Raw genomic sequence first — 17845 nt, 5'->3', positions numbered from 1 at the left:
AGATAATCACAATGTTATATATCTTCAAAGCAACACAATTAGAACAAATTTAACTATTCATGGAAACAACAATATTCTAATATCCTAAATTAAACTTATCTAGTACAGAGAAGTTGTCGTGCATGAATGAGTACTTTAATAGTAAATCAATTAATGACAGCGGTCTATACAAACTAGAGTAGTACATGTTCACAATGCAAATCAGTCTTCGAAAAACAAGAAAAAGCTGTGTATCACAGATAGTTCGAAGCTATGGAAAGTTCCAGTTGTTCACGCCAATGTTCAAGTCACACATGTGTCTACTGAAAAGGGGTTATTTCTTTTCATTGCTATTTCAAATGTCACAAAACCAGGTCAACCAGTTATCACGTGATATAGGATAATCGCTCAAGAAATTGTTATGTTAATAGAAATATGGGAACTGTCCATTCTACTTTATATAGAACGGAAAATCAAAGCGCCTCTTTCCTAAACACTGGTTTTGCAGGTATTGTATACATGGATTCATGCAGGTCGAAGGTACTATCAATTAGATCCTTTTTCCTGAAAAAAAGAACGTTGTCAATGTCTATATGTATTTCAATGTCCCATCTATGTTATATTGCAGCACATTCATACGGTAAGTGTTCCTGGTATTTTCATTACAAAACTTGATTGATAAAAAGTATTAAATAATTTTACATGTATGCAAATATATAATGATGTTAACAAAGACGTTTTCTCTATTTATCGAACGATTGTTGGAATATCAACATAGTTAGGATTTGCACGCAGCGTACAAAGCAAAAGCACGACACTGCCCTACTTTTAACAAGACTTAAAAGAAGAATGTATTGAAAACAAAATTAAATTGCACACACACGGGAGAGGAAAAGGGCTCTTCTCATTTGTTAACCATTTAGTTCTTCACGGTTTTCGAGAAAAATAAAAATAAACAAATTTGCATGAACTTTGTTTTTAACCTACTTTTTGAAATATTTCATAGCAAACACAAGCGCAATCACAGCGAGTACCAACAACAGTATTGAAACGGTCACTCCTACACCGATTGTCACAGCATTGCTGGTATCGTCTGCAAATATAACATTCAGAATTTAGATATACTGATTGAAAAATAAATAAAAATGAAACTGATACTTATGATAAGAATGATAATATATTTACTTTGATCACTGATAAACATGTTAATATAAACTAAGTATGCTTACGACTTCCACTCCCTTTTCGTTCATCGGAAACAGTAACTGAAATGAAATCACATACATTCACTTAAATATATAATGATCGGTTTTAATTTGAGTCGTCGGGAAATAACTTTTACATAACTGCTAATAACTAAACAGTTAACAAAATCTTAATACGATACAATATCAGACTGATGGTAAAATAGCGTTATTCGCAAGCAAACGTACAAAATTCATCCAGATGACCAGATGTTAAATGATGGATTTGTTGTGTAGATGTTGTGAGTGGAGATACATTACATCATGTTGCCAACATTTGTCCATATCAGTATAATTATGGATGCCTTTATGCACATACCGGAACATTCGAGAGCATCTGTTGATCCAATGCCTGGGGTTGATGTTCCTGATGGGCACCCGTTGCACAGAGGCTGACCCTTCCTGTCCTGGTACATTCCTACTGGACACATAGTAATTGTTCTTCCATCAGAATAAGATCCAACTGGACATTCAGCTGAAGTGAAGCATGATATTAAAGATTCTTAAATGCGAAATAGTTTGGAGGACAAAGCTCTTGTTTATTAGTTTTAATTAACAATTTTAAAAACAACCACTAGTTTACTAAACAGTACACAACATTATCATGGAACTAGACGTGGCGAAATAAGTTGTATATTAATTTTTCAGTTGCAGCTGTAAAAATTGTATGACAATAATCATCAGCATACGTCGAATTTATTATAACAAACATTATGCCTTTGCTCGCATAGAACTTTTGGACTCTATAATTAAATCTGGATCACTTATCTCCAAATGAATGAGGTCCATTTATACCCTAATAATAAACTGGAATACATCAGATCTTTAAGCGATTCTATATCGCTTGATGGTGTTGCTGATAATAAGTATACCAAGATGTAAGTGCGATAGGTTATTTCCGAAGAAGGAAGGCCTTATATCACACTAAAATGAACTTTGGGGTAAAGAAGTAAATACTTACCACAAAATACTTCTAATCGCACGGACCCAGGCGAACATTGAACCGAGGAATATGGAGTAAGTCCACCTGGGTCCGAGGGTATTGAATGTGGTGATCCTCCAATAGTTACTTGAAAGAATGCAATGGAGTTATTGGCAATCGTCTGTGCTGTTCGTTCCAGTTCCAACGTTTTCTTGACTAGTTCCAAAAGCGCCGCTGAGGGTGCTTTTAACAAACAGTTGAAATATGTAAATATATCGGCACATAAACAAGTTGAATTGTTTTTTAGGTAAAAACAACAAAATTCCCTTAGGCACGAAATGAATTCGAATTTTGAAGTGTATTAGTTTCATTTAGATTAGATTTAAACATTGCAAAGTAAATGTAGATAGATATATGTACTAAATTAAATAATAATGATATAGACTTAAGTTACCTGAATTGTTTCCCAAAACTGCCTCGACATTCAAGTTTGACTGTGTCTGAATGCCACTTTTCATTTGAAGCGTGATTATTACACCGCTGCTTATCGAAACGTTCTTTCTTGACGTGACACAATCCTTTGCTAGGAGTTCCACTTCACACTGACCCTCCTTTACACAACCCAACTGCCCCAACTTGGGCTGCATTGCCGCTTTTACATCCTCTGTGTTCTTCACTGTACAGGGGAGCGTATTGAAGTGTCCATCAAAACTGAGAGTAATTTCGGACGGTGGTTTTATCTCTGTTCAGATAGAAAGGAATTTTCTATGTCATGAAATATTTATAATACCATTGGATTAGTTCGTTTAAGATTTGAATTTTTAATGGCATACTGATGCAAACTAGAACTCATTAAGTCTCATATTGTGTACATGAGATGATGTCAACGGCGATAACACATTCAACAGATATGTAAATGATACAAGAATACTCATCGTTTTTAAATACTGTGCATGTTTACATAAATGAAGCTTGTCAAAGCTATGTATTCATGAAAAGTACCCGAGCAAGATGGAAGCCTCCCAGTGGGGTTATTTTCATTCTGGTGATTCCATTTATAACCAGTGGAAACCCCACATTCGTACGAAGGTTGCGCGGGCGTTGCAAAGTAGAGACCTAAAAGTAAAAACTATATAAAGAGAAACAATAAGAATGATCGTTTCCCCTAACGTAATGCTGTCATCGAATAATTACATATGAGCTATTTATTTTATGATGTAAATTAGGATAAACTATTTATCGGTCTGGTAAGAGGTATACAAATATCCGTAAAAGATGAAACTATTATTCCATAGTTAAAACAATATATCAGGACAACAAAAACAATACAAAGTTGACCGTGATGATCATATTACCAGGTCTACAGGAAATCCTGCATTGTTTAATTTCGTCTGTGTCGTTGCATGATATCATCACCCCAAGCGATCGGTGCAATCTGCTGCACTCTGTGTTTTGATATCAATAAAGTACATGAAACACAGTTTGTGTTATGGTTTAAGGTGGCTTATAAGTATGTATCATTGTACTAATTAGATGTTTCCAATATATGACGTCTTTTTTCCTTAAGGCAAAAAACGCAGACAAATAACTCGGCCTATATGAAATTACCTAATTACTGATAATTTTATTTATTTACTTTTGATACTTGTGATTTTGGAGCAAAATTAAAAATACATACATTTATTACTGCTGTTATAAGTAAAGACAAAAGAAGGCTGAACAATTAGATTTGAGAAATGTTTTATTGCAGATTATACCAGGGCATTTATCTTGGTTGCACGGTGACGACCCCGTGTCCGTTCCTACGCACTGTAGACCTTCCGGGTCCGGGGAGGGGCTGTTACACGAGCGAGTCCTTGACGTAACTCCTCCGCCACATGTCTTAGAGCACTGTGACCAGTCCAGCTATGAAGACCACATTCCATCGACTTTAATATTAAATTACGTAACATATTGCAACAAAACAGACCTGTTTTAACGGTAGCACATTGCATATTTGACACTAAAATAGTCGAAGTCCTGCCAAACAGTATTGCAATAGCCCACGTTGTTAGTCAAACGCTCAGAAAAGTATGCGATCAATGTTTCGACCGAACCCGAGGCCACTGATTTCAAGTCAGGTGATCCAATGACTGAACTAACCGGCCCCGACAACGCACATACTCTCTTACCTGTTAGTATTGTGATACATTCAATACCATTCTACCGCATCCATTTTTCTTCCAAATCTAGCAACAACATACTTAGTTTCGTGTCATTACCGCTCAAGACCGGCAATTGCGCTACCAAACATTTCATGATTTTACAGTCAGTGAACATGTGAATATTACCTACAGTAAGATATTAGTAAAGATAAAATGTGAGATAAATACCTGCTTTTCTCTGACATAAGTTTCCAGAATATCCAAATGGACAGACACAAGTGTAATTAGACTTCTCGTTGGTGCATGTGGCACCGTTTTGGCATTCATGTGTTGCACAAAAATTCGGTGGTATTTCACATTGTTTCCCTGTGTACCCGTCGCTATTCGTTTTGATGTGTGCAAAAATAATGTACGTTATTTGCAAGAAAGGGTTTCAGTTTATGGTTAAATACATTCAAATACAGACACTGCAGAACTTTTGTAAAAGATATGAAGTATGTACAAAATTTTACGTTGTTAAAAAATGCATGGGATACGTTAAAACCGAGGTTTAATTGGATGGTTTTGTCTTTGCAGTTTTATTCTTATTGGATTTACATCAAGAAATTGAACATGCGCCTTTATGTTGGAAAGTCGCTATCAGTATTTGTTACAAATTTTTATATACAATAAACATCACCTGGATGTCTCTATTCTAAGAAAAATTGCTACACAAACATGCCAGAAATCAATACATTTACCAGCAAACGCATTGGAAATCAGTTCCTTTGTCTACACAGTTGTGCATACCACAAGGAGAGCTTTTGCATTCAGCTGTTGCTATAATTATAAAATATATGGATGATTTATACAAGTCATACTATACAAGATCAAGGTTAATTCCGTATTACAATGGTTACTACTGCGAAAAGCCCGGCAGGCACACTTTAAGCTAACTCTCTGTTAAGAGGCACAATGCTAGACTAGACATACGACATACAAACAACACACACATACCACACATGCCTCGAAGTTAAGACTTAATTATTTGGTTTGATTTTCTTCTTAGAATATTAATATACATGATGTTTTACATTTAATTCATTAATTTCACTTATTCAGTAGTTTATCATTATTAAACGCTCAAAATAAAACATTTAAACCGCAAAACATCTGTCATATACACGTTTATAATTATATGATAATGTAATACAATAAACAGTAAGGACTTCATGACATTGGGTATAATAAAGAAAAACAGCAATAAAAAGTAAATGCCTTTTTGTATCGAATGTTTTACTATGTTCCATTGCCAAAATAGATTTACAAGGATACTGTAACCACTCAGTTAGGCAGCAAACACTACTAACCATCGCACATTGAAGGAGTAACGAGATGAGCATTTGTAGACGAAGACAAAGCATCTAGATCAATGATGGCAGATGATACATTAAAGGAACAAGAGGTAGCCCACATGGTTATTTCAGCGTTAGTTGCTTTATATTCAACGACATGTAAGTTGGATAGCTGAATGTCTGAAATTTAAAAAAAGAAATGAAACGTGTGGGATGTATGAAGATATCATTCTTATTCCAACAGGAGACAAGTAAGACACAACCTAAGACATACATAATAAAAGGAAGGTGAGAAAGTTGAAAGTAATCTGTACATTTTACGAATGTATATATATATATGGTGAATTATTTATATAAAATAATTTAGGTATATATACCATAAATAATTCACCAGGACATTACCTCCATTAAAGTACATACTGCCATTGGCATGAACCACAGTATTATGAAGAAGTGATGGTGACATCTGATGGCAAATTTGCTTTCCATTTAGGTAAATTGTCATCTCAGAGCTGTCGACAAGCATTGTAACATGTGTCCATACCAAGGAATCAATTGACTGCGTTGTTGTACAGAATGCCTTTCTGAAAAACACCGTGTAATATGAGGTTCAACAGAACAGAACAGAAATAAACCCATAGTATGATGATGACTTTTATGTTACAAATGTATTCATTGAAAAAGAAAAAAAAATATGTATATACCCAGAAACCTGTCCTTCAATATATGGTTTTATGTAAAGAGACAGCACTTCTGACTGTAATGAATCAAGCAGAGCAAACTTGCATCCATCTGTGGTTGTGTCGCGGAGCATAACCCAGAACGTCAGGGTTATGGTAGTTGCAGGCTTTGTGGTTTTCGTTTCAATCGGCGATCCGTTCCTTATGCGGATATCAAACGCTAAATATAATGATAATACAAAACAGTTGAGTGTTATAGAGGGTGTTAAGAAATGGTGAGATTCTGTAATCAATAAAATAGTATTGTTATTATATTGAACCACATTGGACATTTAATTACACAGCGGCCATTTCGATTGCTATAAGATAATAAAGGAAACATTATTTAATAAAGCAAACATTTTTTTTAAAAGACAAAAAAAATATTTGGTTGAGAAGAAGGATTTGCATACGCAAGCAATCTGATAGGTCAGTTGCTCCATCCGTTATAGAACGTGTTCTTGTCGGACATTTAATGCAAGAAGTAGAACCAGTTTCTGGTAGATAGGCGTCGCTCGGACATTTAGCACAAGGAGCAAGACCCGTCGGCGAATACTCTCCAGCATTGCAAAAACCTTCAAAATAAATAGAAAGACAGGTGATATGTATACTATGACACACTTTTACAAGTATTATATTAACTAAAGTAACTTTTGATATACCAATACATGCTTTTATATCTTGATATAATAAATACAATTCATCTAAATTATATATTTTTTATATTTTAAATTATATTTTATTTTTGATATACTTGAGGAAGAAACTTTTACTTTTGCAGTTAGAGGCGTTTATTGAGCCTGTCGAAGTTGTATTTGTTAGTGGAGGACAAGGCAAACATGATGCGCTATTCTCATTAGGTTGGTAGGTTCCATAATCACACTTGACACATTCTAGCGTGTCGTTTGTCATAAACTGACCCACAGGACACCCCACTGTTGTAAAAAAGAACACACTATAGAAAAGGTAGGTTTCCGAGTCGAATGAAATAGTTCACAGTGTTAATGATATACAATTTACAACATGTTATTTTGGTTTAGATATTATAAGACATTCGTTTAACATAGTATATCCCACCATGTATCAATCAGTAAGTTCATCCTGTACCCTTTATGGGCATGCATACCGAAACTGTATTGTATCCTGAAAATATTTTCAATTTACTTTACTTTCCCAAAGAATATAACCACAACGTCTTACTGCAACGTTTCAACGATGAAGTTACCTACCTCGACGTTTCAACCATGACGTTACCTACCACGACGTTTCAACGATGACGTTACTTACCACAACGTTTCAACGATGACGTTCCCTACCACAACGTTTCAACGATGACGTTACTAACCACAACGTTTCATCGATGACGTTACTTACCACAACGTTTCAACGATGACGTTACTAACCACAACGTTTTAACGATGACGCTAGTTACCACAACGTTTCAACGATGACGCTACTTACCACAACCTTTCAATGATGACGTTACTTACCACAACGTTTCAACGCTGACGTTCCCTACCACGATGTTTCAACGATGACGTTACTAACCACAGCGTTGAACGATGACGTTACTAACCACAAGGTTTCAACGATGACGCTACTTACCATAAGGTTTCAACGATGACGCTACTTACCACAACGTTTCAACGATGACGTTACTTACCACATGAAGACGTAGACGCTCTTGCTTTCATTCCAACAGCACATTTGTACTCCGCATTTCCAGCAGCAAATGAGTCTGATTCTACTTGTAAACCAGGAATACTGAAATGGCCTTTGTTTACATCAATTCCAAAGGCATCCGCCATTTTGTTTAACTTTTCCTCCGTAGCAGTAAAGGCATCAACCGATGATACTTCCATAGGCAATACAAAATCAAAGTTTACAATATAGGCAAACTTCGTCGATCGTTTATAGATATGCGTATCTCTTTTACGCCTATATGAAACTGGTCCACATGCAATATCGACATAACGTGCCTGACAAAATTCGTTTCCAACACAAAACTCTGGGTAGTTTGAACTATTTAATGCTTTGACAAAGTTTTCCTGGATTTGATTCAGGTTTGCTTTGGAACTATTGCAATTATTCGTATAGTAGTAAAATTCAGACGGTAAGTGCATATCCCGTGGGTTAAATTTAACTGAAAAAGAAATGTTTAAAATAAAAATAACGACAAATGTTAGGAAATGATGATACATTGTAACATTACAATCAAATACTGAAATAGAAACTATAGATACAGGCCCAGAAGACCAGAACGTGTTTAATGGCACATGGATCAAAGGCTAAAGTCAAAGAGACATTCATCAAGGGGCAAACTTTATATCTTGTTTTATTGTTTTTATACCATTGCAATCAGGGACATCCCTGTTTGGTCGCCATTGTCCGGTTGAGAGGCCACATACAAACTGCCCATTATTAGTCACACTAGCGGGGACGTCATATTTATCATTGCATTGCATGGTGCATGTTTGGCCGTGAGTCCATCTGGCACATGTTATAGCACCATTTTCAGGTTTTGATAGAGCTGTACAGTTTGTCTCTGAAAAAAAACAAAAACAGCAAATAATTGCTTTTGATATTGTTATTATGTTTGTATGATTATAATGAACAGTAGGTATTTATTTACATGGATTAAAATAGAGTTATTAACCTTTGCAAAAAGGCTGCAATGCAGTTTCCTCCCAGGACCATGCAATGTTTTTATTTTTGTCAAACCCGCATCGGATCTTATCAGCTCCACCTAGCGGATAACCGCCACGACATCTTAGGTTGCATTCTGCTCCAATAGTATACAGGTTTGGACAGTCATATGCCATATTGTCTTTTCCTATTGTCGTTAGATCTGGTGGGTGGCAACTTACAGCTGTAAAAGCAATAACGCACTACAATTTTCTAAACAACTTAAATTTAAAAAACAAATATTAAATTCATGTTGACTAATCGATTGACTGTAATGTAAAATAAAAACCAATATTAACCCCCCCCCCCCACTTACACTGAATTTGAACAACGAACATGCACGAGTCCCCATAATTCCCTGCTGCGTCGCTAATGCGATACTTGATTGTATGTAATCCAGCTTCAAATCTCTGGCCAGGACTGTACCCATGTATCTCGGCTATGGTAACCGTTTCATTTGAATTATCAGCGCCATTTGGCACATCCCACTGTAATAAAGCTGTATTATCCGCCGAGTCGATTGTAACTTGTATATTGTTCGGACATTCTCCAACTTGGAAATATGGCGGTTGTGTATCTGGAATACGAAAAATGCACCAGAAAACATTATGCGAACAAATCTGCACCTTTCTTTTTATTCTTTTAAGACAACTAGCTGATGTGAATATAAGAACAAAGATAAAAACAATACCTGCGCATGTAGGAGTATTGCGCCATTCCCCATCTTTACCACACGACATCAGGCTCATGCCTTGGGCAGAAAACCCTCTTTCACATACCACCTGACACACACTTCCGAAAACGGCGGAACCTCCTAGACACTGCACGTAGCCATGCTGAATGCTTGGTTTCTCTTTACAGGAAATTGCTAAAATGATATTGTTTGAATTACTTTACATGCACTTTTACTAAACCGTCCTTTACAGGAATTGTTTGTTTCCACTAGCCCGACTGATCCCTATGTTTCATTCTGATCCTATTAACCCTATTTTAAAACTTTCTACAGATGTTATATACCCTGATAATGGTCGGTTTGGTACAAAATCACGTTTCCAAAAAATAAAAGATAAGTTATGCCTACCTACCTACCCTATTTGTTTGGAGATGTTAATAAAAATAACAACTTATTTTTACCTATACATAAAGCAGAATTTCGAAATAGTTAGGACTTAGTAAAATGATGCTTTTTCGTTTCTTCGAACCCGTCCATTACTACATTTGTCATAAAAACTTATTTAAATAATTCATGTATGCATGTTTATCGCAATTAGTTTTTTAATATTTCTGTCTCCTGATATTTTTAAACTCGAATTTATTTTATTGTTTATATAACAATTAATAAATACAGGTATAATGTCGACTTACGTTTACAGTCAAGTGACCTTGTGTGTGACCAACTACCATCCTCCTTGCATTCAGTAGACGTCTGTGCCAAAGTGTATCCTTCATCGCATGTTACAGTGCATTTTGAACCATATATTGTGCCGGCAGTACACCGAATTTCTCCATTGTTTGGATACGGTATACTACTGCAGCGAACAACTGAAAGGTGTAATAATTCAATGTACATTGTGTAATGTACCCTTACATAATTGCGTATGTACGTCACACCTAATCTGTTCAAAATAAATGTATAAACTATGAAACGGCAACGAATGACGCGTTTATCAAATCAATTTAAGTCACTTATGCTTTAGGATGGTTTTGTTTGGGGGGAATGAAACGTTCACTCAAACGCAATGTTGTCATTGTAGGGTCTTGTTTAATACAATAGTAAAGGCGGGTTTTAACTGTCACATTGGACATACTGATAACACAATGTTATGTTTAGTTTATTGTTCAGTGATTTAAAAAGTAACGAATCTAAAATACCTTCAAACATCCAAGAAAATACTATATTATATACGTGGACTAACTGCTGAAGTTCTACTGTAATCGACCATTTTTATCCATATTTATTGATGTTCAAGTGAATTTTTATGAAGTGTTAAATCGTTCTCTAATTGGTCCTTTTCTCTGACACTTTTTAACTGTAGAATACCAACAACGGGCAGTATTCGCAAAAAAGACCATGCCAAGTACGCTAACTGCTACCTTTTACTTCGAAAAATAGCTGCGTTTGTGCTGGTAATCCTTTAGAATCAACAGCTGAGAAGAACACGGTATATCGTCCTTCTTCAAATTCATGACCGCTTTGAAGGTAATCCGGTGATGAAGTCACACTGAAATAATTAGCAAGTAATATTATTAGGCGTAAATACACAAAGAAGTACTAGTAGTAGTAGTAGTAGTAGTAGTAGTAGTAGTAGTAGTAGTAGTAGTAGTAGTAGTAGTAGACGTAGAAGACGTAGTAGTAGTAGTAGTAGTAGTAGTAGTAGTAGTAGTAGTAGTAGTAGTAGTAGTAGTAGTAGTAGTAGTAGTAGTAGTAGTAGTAGTATAGTAGTAGTAGTAGTAGTAGTAGTAGTAGTAGTAGTAGTAGTAGTAGTAGTAGTAGTAGTAGACGTAGTAGTAATTGTAGACGTAGTGGTAGTAGTAGTATAAATGTTGTTGTTGTTTTAGTAGTAGTAGTAGTAGTAGTAGTAGTAGTAGTAGTAGTAGTAGTAGTAATAGTAGTATTAGTAGTAGTAGTAGTAGTAGTGGTAGTAGTACTGTAGTAGTAGTAGTAGTAGTAGTAGTAGTAGTGATAGTGGTAGTGGTAGTGGTAGTGGTAGTAGTAGTAGTAGTAGTAGTAGTAGTAGTAATTATTATAGTATTAGTAGTTGTAGTAGAAGTAGTAGTAGTAGATGTAGTTGTAGTAGTAATAATAGTAGTAGCAGTAGTAGAAGGTGTAGTAGTATTACACTGTTTTAACATTTTTGCAGGGAACGAGGCCCCGGGTTTCGTATGTCGTTTTTCATATGTAAGTGTATACATGTACGTACGAAGGATTAGCGTTGTCTTCTTTGTCATGAAAAACCGGCATAGACCAGGAAACTGAAGCCTTGTTTTGACCACTCTTTGCCTTTATTGGTGAGTCTTGTGACAATTTCGCTCTTGTTGTTAGTCTTGGAGGGTAATTCGGAGGTGGCGGATTACTTTTTTCTGAAACAATATTTCATAGCTCAAGGCTAGATATTTATGGCTCATGACAAGCATAAGGTTACAGGTTGCCAATACCTTTGAATATCTTTTCCAGGGAATGCAGGAAATTGAAACCAAATATATTTCTCAAATGCAACCTCTAAACTATAATCGTGAATCGTGTGATTCCTTAGGACATTATCCTCCAAGGCAGCAGTCAATGTTTTAATCTACAATTTTAGATATAAATGTAGCAAGAATATTCTTCATATGATACCATTTATAATACAATTAGAACTAGGAAAAAGTCAAGTAGTCGAAAATACACCATATACACCACACACAGTCCACACACTCATCACAATAGCTCACTGGAACTCGAGTGTACTCGAGTGGTGCTTAAATTAGTTTACATGGCGCCATAACTTCATTATTGCCCCAACATTTATCAATTATTAGTAAATTAAAAAAATAAAATCCTTAACAGAGCACGTATCAATTTGAAAACAAAAGTGTTTCTATAATTAATTATGTAATTACCACATGCAAATATGCAAATGAGATCTCCTTTAGAGCCAACGGCTCTACCGAGAAGTGTTTTAATAAGGCCAAGGTCGGATCCAGTCCACGCTCCAAACATAGTGGCATCATAGTCATCAGTATGTCTTCTTTCTCGATGCAACTCGTCTAAACGTTAAAAAATAATGTTTGGCTTAAGGGTTGAGTACATAAACATTCATCAGATTACTAACAGTAGAATGTGGTTTACAAACCCCTTTCACGAATTGTGTGTTTAAAACATAAACATGTACTATACTTTAAGCAGTTTACTTTACCTTTTATTTTAATTATATTAATTTGTTTTGGTGCGTTTTGGGAGTGATTTGGTTCAAACTTAAAATATCATACAACATACCTGAATTGCGTAATTTAACAATATCCTCCGTGTGGTTTGAGATACAGGTGATGTTGAATTCGTCAAAGCCCTTGATTAACACACAACTTGTCCCAAATGGTATTACTCGGTTAGTCCGTACTTCTGAGCTATTCACTGTGCATTGGTGAATTTCTAAATCCGGCTCCAAAGGACATCCAGCCTTATGATTCGACTGAAAAAACAATAGTCAGCTTGCATGCACACACTTTTTTAAAGCTTCTCTGGTAATTTGCGCTTTTGAAGGAAGAAGATATGTTATGCTCTTTAAAATCCCATTAGTGAACATTTAACAGCGATATGCAAATTCAATTGTTTTATAGGAACAAAGGCTCATTCAAAAGATAACTAGATGAAAAATGAAATGATCATATTCCGTATGAAAACAACGCATTCAGGTCAACTTCACCGTCCGATTCTGTAATGCCACTGTACGTGTGAATAAACTGATCTATTACGGAGTAATAAGATATCGATGTTTTCCACTGTCGCTTGGTACCGTTCAGTTTGACTAGTTTACATCATTTAAAATAATTCTAAATCAAGCTGGTTATTTTGACGATTTTAATATTCTGTGAATTTAAAATTGACATACCATTTTTTCTACTGTGTAGGACATATAGAATGAAACTATTATAAATATGAAGATAATGTATAAAACATATTAATAAATAATTTCAATCATGCACGCTTACCTGTATCAGTTCATTGCTGCATTCTGAATATTGAAACAGTAAAACACCAAACACTAGATACAACCTTAAATATCGCTGAATGAGGTAAGTCATCTTATCACAAGGAACATACATTTAAGTCGACATCGTATACGTTTGTATGCGTCTGATCGAGCTTTATCAAAGTTGAGTTTATGTATCGGGTGAAACGTTCCATTGGCTGCTAGACCTTTTTTATTGGTTGAACAGATAAGATATATTTAAAGCTTTCAAACGTTTCTCAAATGGATCGTAATATAAACAGTCAGGCTAAAACTGCAATCCGTTAAAGATTACGATGGGTAAAATTACTTTTCTTTCTATGTTTGCTGTGTGTCTTTTCAATTCAAATGTTCGCATAACATTCGCAGGAATAGCTTCTACTTGGAGTGTATGTGAATGTCGCTGGGAGTCTTGGCAATCATGGTCGAAATGCACAAAAACCTGCGGAGGAGGCTATCAGAGGAGAGAGCGTCGCGTATGGTCACTAGACAAACCCGGATGCGATAAGTTTTCAAATTGTGCTACCAATAATCTTGGCCAAGAAGCAAGACAATGCAATACCCAGTGCAATAACGGTGGAACTTTTGATAAACAGTATTCCTACTGCAAATGCCAAAAAGGCACAAAAGGATCCTGTTGTGAGCAAAGTACGAATAAGTTGAAGTATTTGCATTTTAATTCACACTTTAACAAAAGAGAATATATCATATGTAACTATTCATTCATAAACTGACTTAACTTTGTAGCTCCTCGTTCTAAATAAAGCGATAGCGCAATAATTATCGATTGATTTGTTTTCGATAATAAATTTTCAGTTGTTTCATGTGGAACACCGAGCAGTATCAGCCACGGGTCAATTACGGGCAATGATTTCAACTACAACAAAATGATTGCATACCATTGCGATACCGATTACAACATGACCGCTCCTTCCGCATCTGTACGAACATGTAACGAAAATGGTTATTGGACTGGGTCGTTACCGAGATGTGAATGTAAGTTATGGTGTTTAAACTGTCATCCGAAAACTAGTTTATTATATTTAGGCCTGCCTTGTTTACAATTTCAGGAGAACTTATTATTGACAAATGGAATGTAACAAAACCCCTTACAGACGCTGTTTCGTGCAAAAGTAGCCCTTGTTTAAATGGAGTAGTTTGCACCAATTTGCTCGGAGATTATTTCTGCACTTGTAATAAAGGGTGGACTGGGAAGAATTGTGAGATCGGTGAGCATATTGTTCTGGAATATTATTGTGTTTATTAGTCCAAATTTAATCAGTTTCAGTACTAATCACCGTGGTATTCTTATACATTATAGATTTTTTTTAAATTTTAACCCAGCAAAATAAGCAAAATATTTTCAAATATGTAAACATCAATGCGTCACCTGCAAATTAAACTTCATTTCGTTGGCTGTTGAAACAGTAGTATCGCCTACTAATCGTCAAATGCATTTTAATGAAATATTTTGCCAACCAGAAATATGTTTAAAAATTGTAGTATGTGTATCTAGATTAAACCATTCCACAGATTTTATCGTTTGTACATAATTGTCGTTTTGAGATATTCAGTCACCTGAACTTGATGCATGCCCCGATGACAGAACCATTATTGTATCTCAAATGACGAGTACTCAGACATGGATGGAACCAACGTTTTATGACCCTCATGGGTTTGAAGTCAAGGTCACAAAAAACTATCCCATAAGCACTTATGAATTCCCATGGGGCGTTTATACTGTTCAGTACACAGCGTAGAAACCCTCAAACGGATTAAAGACAGCGTGTTCATTCCAAATCTCCGTTAAACGTATGTATCAAGATAAGTTTAGTAATAAAATAGAGGAATGTGATCATACTCAAATTTGTCGCAGTATTTTTTGTATTGATTTGTATTCATTACCTTCATTTTAACAACCGTGTTTATTACTTCATCCATAGCACATCCATGTCCAAAACTGCAAGCCCCGAAGAATGGATTGGTTGCTTGTAATGGATGGCAGACAGAGTACGCTACAATGTGCAAGTATTACTGCTACGATGGGTTTGCATTACCGCCTGGTTTTACGGCGCAACATATTGTCAATTGCGGAGCGACTGGTATGTGGAGTCCTTCGACTCAACTTAGGGAATGCATACTGAAAGGTGAGCCTCATAAATAAACGAATGTAATGGATTAAATTTTGATATATAATTAAGTTCACCATCGAAGCCACAATATCATACTTTTTAGTAAAATATGGAAAATATTTCTGTTAGACTGATGTAATATACACAACTAGTATATTTTCATTTCTAAAGTTATTCTTTCGATTTCTTCAGGTATCCTTCCAGCCAGTGGATCCCAAACAGAAGTCAGCTTTAAGGACTGCCAAAAGGATAAAGATGAAATCGCTGCTGGCTACATTGCTGACTTGAAGAAATCACAGTTTAACGCACTGTGTTTGAACCATTTAGAATTTTGTACCCCTTTGAACATTTCTATAAACTGTGACATTTGAACTTCATTTTGCATATTTTCCGAAATATTGATGTAATAGGTATAAATGTTTGTATAAAATTACTATTAAAAAAAGCTACTGTACATTTTTATCATAAGCATATTTCTTTTGTTCTGATCAGACAATGCCTTAAATCACATCTAAATATATATATATTTATCTAAGGCTCACTGCTGAATTGTTTAGAATGCATGTTTAATATGTCACCCATTGAGTTTATGCTGTATGTATTACATGTGTTTCAATGTATTTTCTTGAAATAAATAATAGTTCGAATAATGTTCACGTTCAATGTTTTATTACAAATCAGCAGAAAAAACCTTGCTGGACAAAATAACATCTTTGATACTTGTCAAAACCTAGTCATTTTTGTCGTTCCAAATAGTATTGGTCAAAAGCCATAATAAATTAAATACACAAGGTTTGAATGAGTTTGTGTTTCGAACATATTGATAAATGTTTAGACAAATGTAAGGATTAAGCGCCCACAACATGAATTTTCCAAAATGTCAAAACTTTTCGGACAACGACCGCAAATAACGACATACCTTTGTTAATCCGTTCGTATTTCTGGTACAAACGCATGTTATTTTCTTACAAATATGTCAAGGTACATGGCATGTACGGTAAATCACAGTATCTTTTGAAAACTTTAGTTTGAAGTATGTGTCGTCTGTTTGCAGTGTGTGTACGTTTGTTTTACTCGTTCAGTTCGTTTAGGCATTTTCATTGTGCCTCTTCACAGGGTTTATAGTTTTCATTTCTATACTGATAAAGTGTACTTGACTTGACTTGCGAAGACATACAATGCATCACTTGAAACATTTTGTTCTTCATATCGACAGCAGGGTTAGAAAATACTACACAGGTTAAAAACAATGATATATTAAGATGCATACTAAACAAATTATACGAGAATCAACAAAGTACCTATGTTTAAGCGGTCATTTTCAAACGCGACATTTGTATGGCGCCATCGTATCAGGAATCCGCTTATACTAGTATATGTTAATGATTTGTCATTGTTTTGTTATCTTTATGACCAATAATCATTTTACAAAACGGCTACGCGAATTACAGATGCATTAAAATACTACTAACTAATCTAAAGTAAAGCAATATATCTATATCAATGGTGAAAAAGAATAATAAATGAACCATATGATTGATCTTTTTTCTTGCATACCTGACAGTTTCGATTTGTGCTTAATGTAGAACTCGCAGTTTTGTAAATTTACATCAAATTGTGCTTGCGGTGTTGTTTTCAGATGTCAAAATGCTTAGTAATTTCAGTTTTATAAAATAATGCACTTCCTCTTGTACCTTATATTGTAAAATTATGTATGTAGTTGCTACCTATTGAAATGCAACAATAATTTTATTCACTTTTTGATAAAGGGATGATTTTACGAGTGAGTCCTCTGCCTCGGTGATGCTAAGCATGACCTTCTTTATCGTACATGCGTGTGCGGTGTGTAACAATGTCTACTGGCTCAAAGATATGTAATGATTTTAGTTTAATGTTGGCGTAAGGGTAAACACAACGAGCGAAACGCTTAAATAGTATTCACATTTGTTTCGGACTTGATTGTTTTGATGTGATACG

General features: G+C 35.2%; 1 pseudogene; it reads left to right on the top strand.

Moving 5' to 3' along the window:
* The first annotated feature begins 14032 nt into the window (after positions 1-14032).
* Positions 14033-16239, top strand: LOC128235968 (sushi, von Willebrand factor type A, EGF and pentraxin domain-containing protein 1-like; annotated as a pseudogene).
* Positions 16240-17845: the final 1606 nt, after the last annotated feature.

Source organism: Mya arenaria, chromosome 5 (genome assembly GCF_026914265.1).
Source record: "Mya arenaria isolate MELC-2E11 chromosome 5, ASM2691426v1".
In the NCBI taxonomy this organism is placed as follows: Eukaryota; Metazoa; Mollusca; class Bivalvia; order Myida; family Myidae; genus Mya; species Mya arenaria.
This window is presented reverse-complemented; position numbering and strand designations above follow the sequence as displayed.